The sequence below is a fragment of the Oxyura jamaicensis genome, chromosome 6, assembly GCF_011077185.1.
Source record: "Oxyura jamaicensis isolate SHBP4307 breed ruddy duck chromosome 6, BPBGC_Ojam_1.0, whole genome shotgun sequence".
NCBI classification, from domain to species: domain Eukaryota; kingdom Metazoa; phylum Chordata; class Aves; order Anseriformes; family Anatidae; genus Oxyura; species Oxyura jamaicensis.
Window position 1 is genome coordinate 2,119,232 of NC_048898.1, and position 18,243 is coordinate 2,137,474.

At 41.8% G+C, this 18,243-nt stretch overlaps 1 long non-coding RNA gene across 1 annotated transcript in view; it reads right to left on the minus strand.

Annotated features, from left to right (window-relative positions):
* Positions 1–18,243, minus strand: part of LOC118168928 — a 91,419-nt gene that overhangs the window by 67,219 nt on the left and 5,957 nt on the right. Inside the window, exon 2 of the long non-coding RNA XR_004751861.1 lies at positions 16,530–16,700. This is a non-coding gene — a long non-coding RNA (uncharacterized LOC118168928). The remainder of the gene's footprint in view (positions 1–16,529; positions 16,701–18,243) is intronic.

An 18,243-nucleotide genomic window follows, 5' to 3' on the forward strand; every position in this document is an offset into this window, starting at 1 on the left:
AGCTGTCCTTGTGAAGGTTCAGCATCGCTGTGATAACATCAGAAGATGGAGCTGCAACTCACTCGTTCTGAACTATTATCACATTATGAAAATGAGCATTTTCAGTGTCTTCTGTAGCAGGAAATATTTTATCTGCTATAAAAACCAACAGTTTTTTTAAAAAACAAACTCTCAAGCTTCTTTTCGGAATGTAACAAGCTGTGAAAGTCGTTTACAGTGTTGGACGTACAGCGCCATCACTTTCATCCTCCAATGTAGTGACAAAAATACAACATAAAGGAAGCCCCATTTTCTTTTCCTTTGTAGATCTGTTCTGCACTGTGTTAAAGTACACCAGCTTAAAACCTCAGTTACATAAATAATTAACTAGGACCAGCTGAATGTTAAATGCCAGTTTGTAGGAAGAACTACCTACTTCTTTTCTGACTACCATTAGTAGAAAAGCTGAAAACACTTAGAAGAGTGGTTGCCACATCAAAGTGAGTAGGATTTGCAGAAACCTCTTCCAAAATGTGGTCTACGAGTAAAGTTAATGCCTGGTCGCCAGAGGGTACCTTTTCCAACTCAGAGCTTGAATTGGAGGGGTGACCTTTTTGCTGCCTCAAGGCAAGTACGGACTTTTGGTGCAGCCACACCAGGAGGGACCTGCCCAGCTATTACACTTAGAGCAGCCATGTCCTTTTTGAGCACGTGAGACATTTGCACTAGGAGATTTTTGCCATTAGGGCCAGAACACATCCAGTTTGGGTACACCAGGAAATATTTTCCAATGTAGACAGCACCTCAGTTTTGATGAAATTCACTTTCTGTTACATAAAAAAAGACAGTAACTGACAATTTCCTGATTTCCTTAAATCCCATTCCATGCCCCTGTGTCCATACAGGACTTAGGTACTTGTGAACTGACGAGTAATTTTGTTATCCATGGGTGTATGAATATTGTTCACATGAAAAACCAAAACACAGGCTGAAGCATATACTGCAAGGAAAAAAAAAAAATAGCACAGATGTTTAAAATATTCAATCAAAACCACAAAAATAGCAAAAAGAAGCTGTGTCTCAAGACAAGAGGCAGAGATTCAAGCCCTCAGCTTTCTGCTCTCAATACCGCATGACACCAAGCGTGTCATTGGAGCATGCTGTGCCTGATTTCCCATCGCTAAAACAAACACAATAGGCACTAAGATACTACAAGTGCATGTGGCGAGAGGATTTTGAAACCTGCTTCCTTTGCCACTGGTTTCCATGGAAAATTAGCATCTCCCTCATTTTAGTAAGACAGCCAAGCTCACTAAAAAACACAAGTAAGTTTAGGCAACTGTCATTTTCCTGTGTACAAAAAATGAGAGTGCACATGCACGAAGGAGAAAAGCGGCAGCAAGTCTGACCGGCCAGGCTGGGGGAAAGGCATCTGGCTCTGGCCATCCCCTGCCCAAGTGCCTCTCCCACCCTTCCCCACTGATCTGCACTTACCTGTATGCTGTCTGGCAGTCACCTGGGGGAGCTGCTCCCAGTCCTCAGCTCCTGCCACCTCCCTACAGCCCCTGTCTCCAGCAATGGAGCAGGATGTGAGTTCCCTGCTCCTAATCATGGGCCATCGCTTCCCCAGAAAGAGGCATACGATGGTCCCCCTGCATAGTTTGAGGTAGGGATTTCACTTCTGTGCACAGGCAGATCCATTCTGCCTTACTTTGGCCATCTGTAGAGTAAATATCCGATCAAAACTACCCACTCAGAGCTGCTCAGTGCTGAATGGAGAGGGCAACTCAGCTCCTCTGTCTTAGAGATAGCAATTTCAACATGGTCCTTTGGAAGTTAACCTTCCACTAATGAGGGACGCTACCCTGAGACTAATTTCCACTGTTTAATGCAGGTGATGTGGAATACAACACAATTTTCTGGAGCTGTATTTATTGCCCTTTTGTATCAGAGGTACAGCTTATTTACTCTCAGGCAACTAGGGAATAGATTATTCAATTAAATGTACAAAAGCGGGTAGTTTAGAAAGTTAAATTATGATGACACACCATGGCAGCAGCATTGCACTCTTGGAAACAATCATCCTGAGTTTGGGAAAAGCATACGGAAGCTGTGCTTCAATGTATGCGTAAGGAACAAGGGGTAAAAGTACAAGTGCTATGCTAAATACAGCGGCTGCTAAGAACACAAGAATGACTGTATTTAGTGAGGCTATGGGCCATGTAGCCCAGTACGCTGAGCTGCACTTTCACAGAGATGCCGGGAGGTCTTTATATTTTGAGGAAACATGTCAGCCTTACCTGTCCATCTGTGCTGCCACTCAGATTCTGCTTCACTCTCCTTTCACAGAGCTGTTCATTGTATTTAGGAACCAGCCAGCTGGACAGGGGCTGCTTTCCCCACTGCCCACCCATTCACAGGTCTGCAGAGGTAGAGCTGTGTGAAGAAGCTCCAAGGACAGCTAAGGCCAGCCGTACTACATGCCACACTCCTCATTCCTTCACACAAGCCCTTTGGTTCACACACACAGCCAGACCTGCTCAGGGCATCACGCAGAGGCTCTGTACAGGAGCAATCATTTCAGAAGCCAAAAGTCTCAAAGACAGCCAAATGTCCACGCACTCTGCTGGCAATTTAGATCAGGAAAACAAATACCGATGGTTTGAATGCCTTGAGCTTTTCCTCTGTCACTGCTAGGACAAGGAAAACTGGGAGCTTCCAGCTTCAGGGAGACTTTGTGAAGTGTCCCCTTTGGCATCACTGATGAGTGACGTATCCTCCTGTGGCACGACGCATCCCCATGGCTGCACAGCACACATCCCCTCCCCAGCATGTAATTCAGAGCGGTACCCACCTCAGCCAGACTGGTCCTTTTGCTTAAAATGAGAGTTGACATTTTCACGAAACCAAATAAACCCAGGAATGGCAGATGGTGTGTACGTGCAGGGCGGGGGGGTGGAGGGAGGAGAGCGTGGTTTTAAAAAAGTACCTGCCCCAAATACAGCGCAAGCTACAATCACATCGCAAGTGTTGGCAAAGTGAAGGGAAGAGAAGGGAAGGAAATAATCCTCTGGCAAAGGGGTAAGGAAAAGGCTGGTGCGTCGATCAGTGCGATCAGGGTGTAGCTGTGGATCCAGCAACCAAAAAAGAGTCACATTGCCGGGTAAAACAGTGTACCCAGCATCACCGTAGGAACAGGCAGATGACACTTGGTGCAGGAGGAGGAAGCCCTGATCTCAGTTTGGAAGCGATGCCGATGTGAGGGACCAAGCACAAGGCCTCTGTCCCTCCGCACCAGCACGAGGGGCTCCTGGGCCTAGCTCGCTCCCAACCTTTTAGGGCAGCTGCAGGGCTGCTGGGGGGCTTCCTACACCACACAGCAACAGGAGACAGTGAATCACTGTCTAATAAAGAGTCTAGGACATCGAGGCTCTAGTAAAGATCATGGAACAAAAGCAGCTTAATGACATTGATGTAGGGAAGTGACTGCTTTAACTACCTGAACTGTAAAGCAGTGGGGTTCCTCTGCACGTGAAGGTGCAGCGCAGGGGTAAAACGCTGTCTGCTTTGTTATGGTTGCTGCTTTTACTTTATTTTTGCTGCCTGGCATGTCTTTCCAATGACCTGGGCCACAAGAATGGAGAAAAAATACACAACCAAGAAGGCCTGAGGCTAGATTACTCTGCTGGAGGAAAAAAAAAAAAAAAAAAAAAAAGAGGGGTGGGAGAAGGCAAAAGAAAGGCACAGCATTATCCCTAGAGGACATCTACCTACTAGAAACCTCTGAGAGCCCCCTCCCTCTTTTCATTTTTATTTTTTGGCATCAGACTGTAAGAGTCTGTATAGTCCTTGTTCTTTGCTGATGTGTCTTCCTGGACAAATACCCACTTCTCAGTAGCCTTCACATCATGTGAAGCAAGAAATGCGTGCGCTTGCACACCATTCTTCAAAGTAATACACAACAAATTATTTGATTGAATTAATAATCCATGAACACTAATTGTACTGGACGCGAGAAGCATTCTACCTTTCTCCTACTTATTGAAATTAAAATACATTCTTTGGCTTAAAGAATTTCTCTACATTTTGATTTGATGACAGCAAATCTTTTAATCACTGTCATAATCTTATGACTTCACCTTCAAACCATTCCCATTCTTGAAAAAGAATTGATGTTTAGTCAAAAAAATGATGCATTTGCTCGCACTGCCATAACCACTCATATGCTCCATTTATCTCAAGCATAAAGATTCGCTAGCCAAAGTTTGTCTCCACGTGAATTCTGTTTAAGTACATATTTACACAGTAATTTGGCTCAGTACGATTTAAACTTTAGCGAAATACACAAAAACATCAATGGGTGGTAACAACACATTTTTTTCATGTTTTTTACATGTTTCAATGGGCAGTCATGAGATTAGTTTAATTAAATTTCACACTGTTATCCTTGAAATGTTTATTTTCTGTGGATTTAGTTTTGCAGTCCCAAATTTAGAAATGTTTTAGAATAGTTACTAGTCCATGATGGGAAGGAACTATGGCAGGGGTCCACGGAATTCTCCAGCTTTTATTTCACATCATTCTATTACAACACAATTATGTTTATGGTGTGGCAATAATATATTAGTGTTACAATACCAACACAGTGGGTTATTTAGTTTAAATATTTTACTATGTTTTACATCTCTTAGTGAATTAAAACCATTCGGGAAGGCATGCGGTGGCCTAGGGTTGAAAAATCTTGTTCCTACAGAGCTATTTACTTAAAGGAGATGAATTTACTAAGGAGATGACTTTCAGTATTCATGCAATACTTTATCACTATAAAATAAGAACTCCAGTCTTGATGAGGAGCACCCATGCACACCTGGTACATCACTGGGGCATCTTCTGTGTCCTGTGATGTGGCCAGATGCAACAGGAGATTTAGGCAGCTTGGCCTAACGAAGGGCAATCCTTCCCTGACGTGAGCTAAACTATCCTCAGCTGTATGACTGAACACTCAGCTTGCAACTGTCAATGAACAATCAGGTGATAAGAAAAACTGAAGCTTTGTAGGATCAAAAAAGGATAAAAACAGGAAAAGGGGGGAGAGTTTGGCATATGTTCCAAATACAGAGATGGAAAACAAAATATTTGCTGATACTCGTGGCAAGCAGCTCATAACCTGCTACATTCAGTTTGATTTTCCATATGTCTTAATAGACATGACTATGAATAGTCATAAAAATTAAACTAGTCTTACTCTAAATACAGCAGTAGTATTCAGCTCTCACCCTATTAGGCTCTGAAATTAACAGGCTGACTGTAAAGAAACACTTATCCCATTTCTCTTAATTTATCTGTCATCAATTACATTGAATTATGACTGATTCTTTTAAAATAGTTCTTTATTTTATTTTATTTTATTTTCTGTTTATTGCTAGACTTGCAAGGAGTATTCACAAGCAAGTCATAACGTAACATTAGCTTTTCTATGCCCTGGACCTTCTCAGAATCATTTCTGTATTTTTTAATATATAATTCACTTTACAAATAAAGACTCATGACTATCAATGACCAAAGTCTTAGTCTTCTCTTCATTGCTTTCCATTTCTCAAATGAATCTTTTTTATTATTATTATTATTATTATTTTTCCTACTGCTGACATATTTTGGAGAGTTCTAGTTTGCTAGTGTAACAGTGACACTGAGAATTTCTTTTTGTCAAAGGAACAGGAAAGTTTAAAGCTCAGCAGCATGAGAGGTTTGGATTGTTTTTGCCAGTGCACATTACCTTTAAATTTATGCAAGTAGAATCTTATATGCCAAGTTTAAAAAATTAATCTAGAGTCTCTCACAATCCCCTACAGTTTTCACACTGTAAACTGAAAAGTATATAGGTCAAACTGTTGAAAGATGCCTCTGGATTCATTTTCCTGCTTTGGCACATGCAAAAAGCACCTGCAGATATACCAACCTTTTTTTTTTCCCCCCAAATTCCACATGCCCACCTTCCTTTCTGAGTGATAACCACCAGCAGCCATGCAGCCCCAGCAGTGCCAAGGTGCTCAAACACAGGGATGCTGTAATCCACCCTCACACATCGCCGCTCTGCAAAGCAGAAATACCCTGCATCGTTCAGGAAGGGATAATAACATGAGAGCTTCAAGCACGCAGGGAGAGCCAGCGTAAAATCCTGTGCAGTGTGGACATGGCCAGTCTGCTCCGCAGGTTTGTTCCCCAGCACAGCTCAGACACTAACCAGATCCCATCAGACAGCTCCTGGTCCAGGAATCAGTTGCTCATCTGTTCAAATTTGACATAATTAGTACCTGCACAGGAACTTTTTTAAGTCTGCCATTTGAGAAATCCTTCTAAAAAAAATGAATTGTTTTTGCTATGATAAAGGAATAATCCCAATAGTTCCTGTAGAAATTCTTTTCATTTAAGACTGAAACTAGAATTTGACAGTGACTCAAGAAATTGTATTTTGACAGTTATGAAAAATTTGAGCTTTTTTCTCTCTATACATTCTAGGGATATTAGCATTCTCCTAAACAAAGATAAAAGTCTGCAATTTAAACACATGAATGTCTTTTATATATGGAACATTGCCGTTCTTTCTAAATTGTGTTCCAATTTCTAGATTAGAAGAATAAAAAAAAAAATGTTTAAGTGACTCAAAACATTATGAAAGTCAAGTAGCATTGCTAGCTTAGGATGAAGATTCAGGGCCAGTAATAGTTTCTCCAATAAATTCACCACAGCACATTATTTACACAGCTCCCTCTCCGTCATTAAGTCCAGCAATTGCATTAGCTTCCTTGACAGTTTGTCAAGAAAATGCTCCTGGTATGGTCCAGTTTCTCAAACAATTGAGGACTGCAAAATATAAGGGAAGATGTGGGGCAGCAGCGAAAAGGTTATCTGTGGCTAAGTTATTCATGCAAAGGTGGCAATTTTCCGTACTAAGAAGCATTGTGATCGGTTGTTTATAATCTGACATAAAACCTGAATGAAAGAGTCATGGTTATGGTTTTCTCTCATACGTTATGGGTTTCTGATTCGTTTCCTTTCACTAGTTTCTTGTAATGCTGTTTACAGTTCACATCAGAAAGCTGTGCTTTTGCTCGGTGTTGACTTGACTGGTATTTTACTCTAATTGTGCCCATTTTTCGGTTCAATTTGGATTCTGAAATTGAGTTCAGAGAGAATGGTGTTGGGTAAGGCAGGCTGGCTGTGCTGCTTGACATTCACTGCTCATGGGCTGCAATTCCTCAGACCTCCCCCTGCTACAAGTCTCAGGCCCTCACGAGACCTCTCTACATGGCTTTGCTTCACCTATGCATTGGCTGTGATCTCTGTTGCATTAGATGATGGAGATAATTTCTTAGAGAAACCTAACGGTGAATTCATAATCTGAATAATGTAAGACTAACACGCTCTGCAGGGTAGGATTTGCATAGTTTTTTTATGCAAATATCTGCATTTAAGCATTTAAGCCTTCAAAACACACGCACATTTTGGGTTACAGTTTTTCCACTTAATGAATATTCTCTGCTGGACTATTTAGGGATCAACTACAATCATCTTTGTTTACAGAGTAAGCTAATTAATACAGTTAATACAGCAGGGCACAGGGGTGAAACGTGCTCCAAACACATACAAGAGTCTGCTGGTGCCACATGGTGTGACACGGATGAAAAACAAGGCAAGTTTGTTGACAAAGCAGCTAGGGTTTGCGCGCCTTTCAGATGAACCTCCAGCAGATTTCCAGTGAACTTGGGCTGATAAAATATTTCCCTTTAAGCAACGCACTTTGAGTCCCTTCAAATTCTAATTATGTGAATAAATGATTTTTAAAGTTCATGGGTAGTTAACATTCTTGGTTAACATAAAATATATATATACATTAGAAAGAGCAGATTGGACCAAAACAACAACCCAAAACCCCAAGCCCTTTCATATTTCATTTTCATGCATTTGAATAACAGCAATAAAAATTAGGAAAGAAAAGATCTGATCAACACGGGGACTTTGATGCCCTGCGTAGAACTAATGGCATGGTTCAAATGCCCTCTGAAGGAAGCAGAGCAAAGACCTCAACACTGCTCTATGCCGCTTCCCAGCCAAGTGCCCTGACTCCCTGGCTACAGCTTACACTGGAGAAGGACTCTTGATGTGTCTCATCCAAGTTGCTCTAAGATTAATCTAGGATTAATAGGTGTAGTAATGACTGCTCTGTATGACAGTCAGCAAACCACATTAGGAGAGTGATATCTTGATTACAGCCTCTGTTCCAGTGACTAATCCTTTACAGAAAATTAGAGCAATTGCTAAACAAGGAAACAAAGTAATGATACTAGGGGAATTCACACTGAGTATTTATAGCCCAGTCTGATATACCTGCCAGAATTAGAAAAAACAGTATTGATCCCTGGTTCAGTCAGGGCCTCACTCCATATACCAAACAAAAAAACAAGGTTAGGCCTCACAAACTCACTGATTTTCTAAAAGCTCTCTGCTGCAGTGTAGGTTATTGTAGCGTGGGGGTAACACGTACCTGATACACACTTAGTGAATTAGTTGGTATCTGCTAAGACTGGAGAGTAATCTATGGAGAATATGGGGATGAAATGCAGATAAATGCTCTGCTCCGGGGAAAAATGACTGCGTGAGCACCCTTCACTGCCAGCACCACTACTTGACAGGCCAGCAACACCCCTTGCAATTTCAATCTAAACAATCTCATTAGCTTCTCTGACAGAAACCATCAGAGGTAACATTTGTCTTGGCCTCACAACACAACGAAGGTGGAAGAAGACCTCCAGAGTGGTCTGAGGAGCGTTCTCTTTAAGCAGGCACAGGCAAGGACCCCGCGGGAGTCATGCTGGCTGTGAAGGCTCCCTTAGTATGCAAGAGAGGAGAAATATTTCCATAATGCTGCAGGGCATACCAGTGTCTGTGGTTAAGTGAAATTCACTTTGAAGAATATGGATTGTAGGCAGGCATCCAAAGCCACATATAGAAGCATCTGATCTAAGACTGGGCTGTGAGAGCCAGTATGTTTAGACTAAGGAAGCTCAACATTGCTTAAGAGGAGTGTGGAGGAAAAACAAGACAAATTAGTGCTGTTACTGAAAACTCGGTTAAAAACTCCTATTTATTTACTTTTAAAACACGATGGCATCTAAGAGACAACTCCATTATCATTTGCTGATGATGTGGAGGTGTTTATTCCCATGTGAACGAAGATTTACCTGCCTCTGTCTTTATCTATTTATTACAAAGGGCTTTCATCTGCAGTGTGGGCAACACAAGGAATTGCTCGCTTGAAGCTTGCGGTATCTGCTATCACTGAAACCTCTCAGGAGAGTCTTTTATAAACCTGTAAAGTGAGCCAAGGGAGCTCGTAATAAATATAGAATAGCAATGCCCTCATAAATGAATGAATAAGAGAATGAATTGTTCTGGTAAATACAAAATATTTGAATATTGAATGCTTACCCTGAAAGCACTTCCAACAAAAATGTTTTCTTTTACTGCTACAGTTCATAGTTAACTCAAAGAAATCCAGCGGAGGCTAGCATTGTTGGAAAGTGGAACCACTTTTTACAGATCCTCACAGATGTCTAAATATGTTGCCTTATGGCACTGCAAAGTGAAGGTTTATTTATTTATTTATTTATTTATTGGACTGATAGCTTTTCAAGTTGTTGACTGGGCATATCTTAATTAATCCCAGAACAATTTCTGAGATAGGGATGCAGCACTTACAGTCCTGCCCACCTAATGCCTCTGGTTTCATGGCACTAAAATGATGGATGTTTGGCCTGATGACTTCTAATTGCACAGGGAAGCACCTGTTGTACCCCCATAGTACCCAATTTATCAAATTCTATTTATGTAGAAAGAATCTGTATGGATTCAGACTTGAATATTTTATTGTCCTGTCACTAGTAAAAACAAACAAACAAACAAACAAAAAACCTAAGCAACATGCATGTCTTTGAACTTGAAGCCTTGTATATCGAATACTACCTGTGGTGCCCACCCAGTGGGCAGTGGTAGTCTTGTTTTCTCTCCACACTCTTCTAAAGCAATGTTGAGCATGCTTAGTCTAAAAGAGTGCTGGATCTTGCAGCCCGGTCTTAAATCAGATGTTTCCATATGTGGCTTTGGATGCTTCCCTACCCAGCAGTGGTCCAGAGACAGGAGAGCACACACAGATACACCCCAAGCAAACAAGAGCTACATACCCCACATGAGCATCTTTAACCCTGACTTTTCTAAACAGGAGAATATTTTGTATCCTTTGCTTAATTGCCAGCATTAGAATGCTTTAGGTGAAACACAGATGCTTGAAGCCATCCAAAATCCACATAGTGCTGCTGCAGCCAGGACACCTGAACCAGCTCCTGAGTGGCTCTGAGGCTCTGGAGGGTAAGAAGCCCTGAAGGCTAGCAGCACCTAAGGCTAATTTTATTGGCATTAGACCCTGAAAGCAGTTAGCTTTCCCAGGGAAATAATATGACTTTTCTTAGATTTAATATTTAGAATGTGATTTAAGTGTTAATAATTAATGCTATCCTACATTTAATTTCTATCAGTGAAAGCACACTATTCCATTTCCAGTGGAAAGAAAACTGCGGGCACTCTAGTGTTTTATTAACACATTACAGTAGCAGTGTGAGCCTGTATAAATGTTAATTTGTTTTAATTTTATCGCAGAATAATATTTACAGTATTTCAGAGCGGATGTATGTGATCAGCATTTTGTACCCACTTGGCAAGTGTATCTGAACATCTGCTTTGATGGTTTCAGTTCACAACGAACCGATTCCTCTGGTGCTGCAGCACGCTGCCAGCATCAGGGACCTGCCCCGTGTGCTGCTCACAGCCACTTCCACAGTGTATGCTCTTTCTGACAGATACATCATCACTGTTCGGCATATGAGAAAGCCTTTGGGCAAACAGAGTGCCAAGGTCTTTAATTAATGATGGTCAATGCGCTTTATAAAAGCGCTTGTAGAGGTATCCAAGCAATAACCTAGAATAGCAGCACGTTGTGGGAAAGGAGGTGAAAGAAGAGAAACTGGTAAAGCTGCAAGGAGTCAAGGGCAAATGGCTATACTACACCATGCACTGGTTTCCCTCTGCTCCCTCCCTTTTCTTCCAATGCAGCTGAAAACAGTATGCCTATTCCCTGGAAGAGCAGGAAAGTTGACATAGGGCATGAAATAAAATAAAATTAAAATTAAAATTAAAAAAATCAAAACACAGAGATAGAGTTTCCAGGAAAAAAACAATAATAATAAACAACAGCAACAAACACACACACAAAAACCAACTGCTTTAAAGCAGCAGTTTTAATATAGCACAAAATAAACTGGAAAAAAAAAAAAAAACACATTTCAAAGAGCATAAAGGAAAAAAAGAACAACTCATCTAGCACTATCACAAAAAGTGAAACCAAAATGTTCACTCTAAAAGCAGAATTTATACTTTCACAAAAGAGAGATGAAAGGAACCAATCGCATGGATTTTAGAAAAACCGTGCATATATAATGCACTTGAAAATGAGTGCCTCTGTGCAGCTCAAAGGGATGTAACATAGGAGATGCCTGAAAAGCCACTTGGCCTATTTCCCTGCTTTGAGACCGGACCAACTGTCATCAAAATAATTCCCAGGGAACGTTTGCCTAACCTGCTCTTAAAAACCTTTATGAAGATGCTTTTCTCAGCAAAGTAGTAATGGAGATCTCCCCGCCTCCTTTGCAAGCCTACCCCCTGCCACGTTTGCCTTTGCCTCTCAAAGTTTTTCCTCACACCCAGCTTGTAGCTCTTTTTTCTGCATTTGACCCCGATTACTAGTCCAACTGCTGTGGGCACTGAGCACAGATTATTTCACGGCAAGTAAGCTTTTGCAGCCCCTATGGCTTATAATACCTTCTGCTTGCCCCCTCCTGACAGAAGAGGCCAGCCTTCCAAACTTTTTCCATGCACCCCAAATCCCCTGGTGTGCAGTGCCCCAAACTCAGCGCTGCACTCCTGACAATGCCTCACAACCACAGCAAGCAGCAGTAAAAGCTTACGTTGCCTGTCTTGCAGATGAAGCTGTCCTGTCTCAGCATTTTGTCGGGATGTTTGGCTCCCCGGCAAAAGGCTGGCATTGCTCGGCTCAGGATTCATTACACCCTCCACATTCTTTCCCGAATCCCCCTGAATTTGAGCAGGTGATTACTCCAGTCCAAGTGCTTACAGTTCCTGCTGAATTCTGTTCTCACTGAAAGAAATCGCATTGCTGTGATGCAGTTTGCTTTTGGCAAAACTATGCTGCCTCCTATAGACCATCTATCAGAGGTTAGTGGCCTCAGAGGTGCTCACCAGCAGTTTATTTATGCCAGCATTTTTTCAGGAATCGAAGTTAAGATAGCCAGCCTGAATTTCCTCTTGCTCTTCCATTCCCCCCTTTTATGGTGGTCATGACTCTCCCAATAATTTTCTTGAGTGGATCCCACTCATTGCGCTTAAGACCTCAAATTTCTGAAGATCTCAAAGAAACTCACTAATGAACAGCTTTAGTTGCTGTCTTTATCTAAGAAATGCCCTCTGGTAAAATCCATCAGGCCCAATTCACTTGGGAGCGTTCAGCTCAGCAACACTTTTCTCTCCTGGTAGCTCAGCTCTGACAGTCAGACATCAGCCCTTGTGCAGCAGAGCCCATAGGTGTTTTTGAAGCAAAGACCTACATGCAGAGAGAAAATCAGTGCTGCCGTCCTTCCATGCCCCGCTCCGAACAGACTTTGGAGATGCCTTTGGACTACAGAGACCCCAGATACAGCAACCTAGCAGAAGGCAAGGACATCAGCGTACTCTTCAGGAAAACCTTTAGTTTAATACAACAGTAGGCTACATGTGCTCCAGACAAGCAGTTACTGAATAATTTTTAAACTTGGAAGCAAATAAACTTCTGAATTTGCCTTCAAAATATTTGAGTTTACACAAACACATTCAGCTGTCAGAAATCTGTATGCAAGAAAACCTGTCCAAGAGATGCTCTAAGAAAATAATAACATTATTTGAATATTTGCTTAACAGAAAACTCTTATGCTGTCTGGAAAACTTCACCTTTACCAGTGGCAAGAAAATACCAAAATATATGCCAACTTTCCAAGTTGCTCTGACTCTGAAATAGCCTGGGAAATTTTCTCAGAGGAGGATTTATACAAATGTGAAAATTGAATTAATATGACGAATGGAAGCATTTCCCTGCACCAGCACACTGCTGAGACCATAAAATGAAGATTTTGGAAAAGAATTGCAGGAAGCAGCAGCAGGCACCCTGCTCGGGCTGCAGGTCACTGCCGACGCATGCATTCCTGACTCTGAATTACACAGGTGAGGCGATGCTTGACAGCAGGAGTCAGAGCAAAATCCTAATCAGCTTCCCCAAGCTTGGACGAGACGAGAGTTGCTGGGAACCCAGCTAGCAGGCAGCATGTGAAGTCAGTGAAGTAAGGGAACTTTTAGCTGGCAGGTGGGAAACGAAGGGCCCACCCCCAGGTCCTGCAAACCTTTCTCATGCTGCATCGTGGATCTGCTGCCAGCAAAGCATCAGACACGAACCTGGTTCTGGCTAACTGATTATCTCTGTGCTAGAAGTGACGTGCAGGCTGATTGCTGGTTTATCTCCTGTCATTTGTATTTCATAGCATGATCCTTTAAACAAATCACCTGCCTCACACATGCAGGAGGACAGAGGGAATACCAAAGCAAGGTGTGGGAGAGCAGTTTTGCTCTATTATAACACAGATCATGTACCTCTTTGAGACTGCTCTGTATGCAACAGCATCACACGCCATAAAACAAATCAGTAATTCCCATCTCTAATGCATTTCTAATCCAACATTTACCTCAATAAAGGATAATACTGCAACCCACACCACTGTGAAGCCAACGTGCCATAAATCACTACTAGATCTTTCCTTTTCGAAGAGAAAAAACATTTTTTTCTTTGAATTAACTTTAGAGAAGCACAGACTTAATGGGTGAAATGTATTTATCTGTTAACTTAAAATAATTTCCAGTATGCCAGGGATGCCTGAATACCTACAGTAAGGTAAAATTTGACATCAAATGCTGTAAAAGAGCCACCTAATATTGACAGAAGGTTTAAAATGCTTCTGTCTGAATAAAAGGTGAGAAGATTGTTTGAATTATCCGAAGTCAGACTTAACACTCAGCCTTGTTAAAAGTTACACGTTTTGAAGTTCTCTGTGTGTTGAAGAACACACTTTTCTACACAGCCTCTTGCTCAGCTGAAATAACAGGAAGAAACTTAAAAGAACTACCAGAGGTGAGGCAGGTTCTCTGCTCTGGGAATTATGTCATGCCATTTCTACCGCTGCTCGTATGTTTGAGGACAGATGCCAGTGAGATCTGTGTTGGAATCCCTGCCTTTGGGTGATGGACTGTCAAACAAGGACACTTGCACTTCTGTATTGCTGGGGTTAAGAGGAAAAAGCTTTCCCAAATAACAGCAGTAGCCTTCTATTGAACACAATTTACCTGCAAAATCCACAAGGCATATCCATGCAGCCTAACGGGAAAATTCAGTATATAAATAGCTATAAAATGCCACTTGCTTCCTGCTTGTCAAACCAATACAAATGTGTAGACTGGAGAGAAAAAAATAAAATCATGGCCAGGTTCATCTCTGGCAGAAGTTTCCTGAAACCTATTGTGGCACTTGATGGAGCAGCCTGGCTGCTTTTTAGCTCTGCTCAGAGCCTACACCAGCAAGCCTGAGACAGCATGGAGACAATACAGGAGGGAAACACCAGGACAAACAAAATATCCATTCTCTGCTTTGGAAAGAAAGCCGCTGCCATGAGGAACGCAGGTATAAGGGTGACTTTCCTTCTACAGTGACAATTTACAGAGCATGACACTGAGAGGAATAACAAAGAACCATTTCTGCTTTATACAGCTCCAATTCAATGCAGCTTGGAGCATAATAGACTTCATTCTTGTGACAATTACAAAGCATTAAACCTGTATATCAGAGTCAGGCCAGTTTCAGCACTAAAACATTGCCTTGGGCAACTTGCAAGGTGAGGAAAGAGCCAATCCACCACTGTCCTTTATAGGCGGTGAAACAAAACAATAAACGGGGGCAGGAGAAAAAGAAGAAACTTTCACATTGTGCTGTTGAGGGACTCTGCACATCAAAAGAGCCATGAAGAATTGTTCTGTGCCCCCAGATGAGTTCTCCCCAGAGATAAGAATTAGCTGTACAATGGTGGGATGGGGAATTCACTAAGAAATATACTCTTGGAAGCATTAGTAAATACGCCACCCTAGATATTTCACATTTCTACAATAATGTCATTATGACATTAAAAAGAAATGCATCAGAATACCTTAGAAAAGTCCTGTTTGCAGAGGACCCAAAGACTTAGTGCAAAGAATGACCCTGAGAGGACTCACAGTAGGAAATAAATGCCAAATAAGTATAAACACCTTGTGTTTTGGGGATGGATTCTTGGGTAAAATTCCATGTTGGTGACTCAGCCTACTCTGTAGAGGAAAAGATTTGTTTAGAGGACATAGGACAGACAAAACCAGAATCATCCTCTTGGCTCAGCAGGTTCTGCATGTTGGCACAGGCACCCTGCACTGCCTCAGACAGAGCATCCCAGCTCTCAAGGCCCTTTGACCCTTGCCTTTGCATGGTGAGAGTTACTGCTCGGAAATCTTTCTGTGCAGCAATCCTTGGTGTTTGCATAGCAAATGGCTCCTTCCTCCCTCTGGTACGACCTGGTAGCAACAATCCATGCCTTCACTTTTTGCCATTTTATTCTCTTTTTTCATATTTCCTCCTTTGACACAGTCATCTCTATGCAGTAGTAATATCAACAAAATAAGCCCAACTTAGTGGCATCCACAAAATCAACAGACATTTAACAGAACTATTTAACATGTATCATGGTGCATGGAACTAATTGGTAATATATGATAATCACATATATCTTGTGTGATAAACAGTTTCTGATCTCCTACCCAATTCTGCTGTCATGTTTTGACAGCATACAATAAACATACCTGCCGCTTATTTCCTTGCTGGGGTATCCATCACAAGCAACAATTTCACCCCACATATTCAAGTTACCTGACCTGAAATGCACTATTTCTGTATGCTGCCATGATCACAACACCTGAGAACCTCAGGAAAATTAATGAACAGTCTCTGAAGCACACCCTTTATCTTACAGACATAGAGCTCAGTTAAAGAGAGCTTAAGGGCTTATTTAATTTCACTGAACACTGCCATGTAAGAGCTAGGCATCTACTCCAAGCTAATCATCAAAGCTCCCTCAAAAGATAATGAAGGGAATACACTTCCAAAGGTCACTTAATTACATTCCAAAATGCCTAAGAGAAGTAGGATGAACTACCCACTGGAAGTCAATTGGTCTCTCCCTTTTAAGATTACCGAGGCAGTCTAAGTGCTAAGGCTGCGTGCCTTACTTCTGCATATTGAAAGCTAGACTACTATCCCCTACCTGTGTGAGGACATCTGAGCAGTCGTTTCCACACCTGCAGCACAAGATCATTCCTCCTGCCTCCCGAGAAGCCTTCAGTTAGTTGTATGTGGGGTTCCTCAAAGGAGGAGGGCCTCTGCTGATCACAATCCAGGCTATAAAGCTGCCCATTGAAGCACTTATTATGAAAAACTGTAGGCAAGAAAGAAAATTATAGGGTGTAGCATGACTTACAATTTTAAATAATTCTAAAAAAAAAATAAAAATTCTAAATAGTTCCACTTTTTCTGCTGGATAAATGGAGGACTTGGCTACTTGGCAAACATGGAGATAGCCTGACTACTACCCAGATACTTGGGGTTATATCAGCAGCGTGCCTGCATGCTTACCATTGACATTATGAATGTGTGACAGCTTCAGCAAGGAGATGTTAGGCACCACGGACATCCATTCATCAGTCCCACAGAACAGTAGGAAGCCTGAGGAATCGTGATGTAACTCAGGAATAACCTGAGAGCACAACACAGACCCATTCTGGATTTCCCAACTCTATCCAGGCCTGCGAGATTCAGCACAAGGTCCATTAGAAAAGAATGGAAAGTACAGAAAAACTCATGTAGAGGTGTACAGGAACAAGTTGGAGCTTTTTCTGACACCTTCCACTTTAGCAGTACAGCATCAGCCTTGGCTGAAGTCTGTCCACGAGTAGCCCATTAGAAAGTTGAATGGAGCTATTATCTTCCTATTAAATCAGATTACTCCCTGCCCCTCTCCTTTGACTATTTTTGTTCCCGACCCCCCTTTCAGTGTTTGAACACCCCAAATTTGCATTATAAATTTTATTTCGCTCATACTCTTTCTCTAGTAACCTTCTGCCCTCATTAATATCACATAACAATGAACAACGACATGCCTCAACCTTTGGAAAGAGAATTGAACGCAATCCATATGACTCATAAAATTTACCTTGCTTGTGCACCTAAAAGCCTGAAAAACCTGAACTTAGATACTCCTCTGCATGAAAGGAAGACTTCTGTTAAATGTTTTTTCCAGTAACTGTAAGCTTAGGTATACATATCACCCAACCAGACTAAGGGGAAGGGAGAAGATGTTTGAGGAGGAAGGTACCTCTCCATTTGTACATCCAGAAGGAAATCGGGGGATCTGAATCACCTGCTAGCTGCAAGCATTCTGAATAAAGAAGAATATATCCCCCCATCATACTTACCTGCCACACCTTTCTATTGCCTTTTTCTGAATGAGGAAGCAGCAGTAAGGATAAATTTGGCATGATTTCCAAACAAGTGTTCAGAGGCTCTGATCTATTTTTGCAGCATACTTGAAAACTTTGTCTTAATTCCAAAGGAAGCCCAGTCTCCTGATCTTCAAAGTGCCTTCCCTAAAGATTTTGGCTTCATCACTACAACGTAACTTGGGAGCTATGGGGAAGGCAGGAAGAAGGACCAGAGACCTGTTCATACTTCACAGGGCTGTGGAGTTCAGTGGCACCTGACACAAGAGGGTTGAACACATGCATTAAGTAACTGGAGAGAACTATCCAAAATTCATGCTGCAGTTCCCGATTACTGCACCTCTCATACAAGTGCAGAGCCAAAAAGAAAGGTCTCTTAAAAATGGGTGAAGAGGGTGCTGATAAATGAAGAGGGAGATTGTGTTCATACTTGCTGTGGTATGGAGTCATGTAAAGCATGACTCAAGTCACGGAATCTTGTTT